The sequence below is a fragment of the Orycteropus afer genome, unplaced genomic scaffold (assembly GCF_000298275.1).
Source record: "Orycteropus afer afer isolate SDZICR_OR568_19922 unplaced genomic scaffold, OryAfe1.0 scaffold00010, whole genome shotgun sequence".
Taxonomy (NCBI): domain Eukaryota; kingdom Metazoa; phylum Chordata; class Mammalia; order Tubulidentata; family Orycteropodidae; genus Orycteropus; species Orycteropus afer.
In genome coordinates, this window is record NW_006921597.1 from 20476074 (window position 1) to 20477219 (window position 1146).

Consider the following 1146-nt stretch of genomic DNA (forward strand, 5'->3'; position numbering starts at 1 on the left):
GAATATGTAATATTTGAACAGTGGTACAAAGTGCAAAAGGTAAACATGGCTATATAGTAAAAAGTCTTCCTATTCCTAATCTTTAGTCATCCAATTTTCCTTCTGGACACAACCATTATTACCAATTTCTGGTGGATTTTTTTCCAGAGATGTTTTATGTGTATACATAATATATAAATATATAGCTTATATAGCTGTCTTTTGTTTCCATAATGATTTAAAGCTACATCTGTTTTATACATAATTGGTTTATTTAGCCCCAAAATAATTCACAGTTCCAGAAGGTAAATTAAAATAATTGATGAATAGTGAATAGCTGTCAACAGTAAGAAATGATACATGCTACAGCCAAGTTAACTCCTGTTAGCTGATTAGCAGACTGACAGAGGTTTGCAGTTAGAAGGGCTCTTCTGTTGTTTGTTTGCTTGAATAATATAAAGTAAATCTGTTTTCTTCCTTCTTATTAAACTGACCTTATAGACTAGACATTTATGCTTATCTCAGACTTGATAATTTCCTCCCGTCCCCAAAAAATACATACTTTCTTTTATTGACATGTGAGTTAAATCAAATCAGAAAGCTTGCAAGGAAATCATAGAAACAAGTCAAACCAATCCTCTTACTTAATTACGAAGAAATTAAGGCCCATAGAGACTTGCAACATGGCATTTATATTCTTGAAGGACCAGATGTTTACAATTAAATGACCTTGTTTCAGCCTAAGTTTTTGGAATGCCATTTATCAAATGGTAGCTAGCAAAATTTTCTCCATTTTTTCTTTCTTTTTTTCTGCTGTATTCTTTTTCTTTACTTTTTTTTAAATTGTGATTTGGGTGAAAATTTACAGAGCAAATTCACTTTCCATACAGCAGTTCACATACACTTTGTCTCAATGACATTGACCACAATTCACCACAATGCAACAGCTCCCCTCCCACTTCTTCCCGACAGTCACCTCTTCCCTGTGTCTATCCCTCCATGCACTCCTGCCCCCTGAGCTGTCTTCCAGTGCATAAACAGCCCCTCTTTCTCCCATGATTGTTCTCTCCAAGACATGTATCTACCTCAGGTAAATGTTCAACTCATATGCCTGTCTTTTGTTTGGCTGGAAGCCACAGGTATGGGTTCAATTCCAGACCTGAAGGG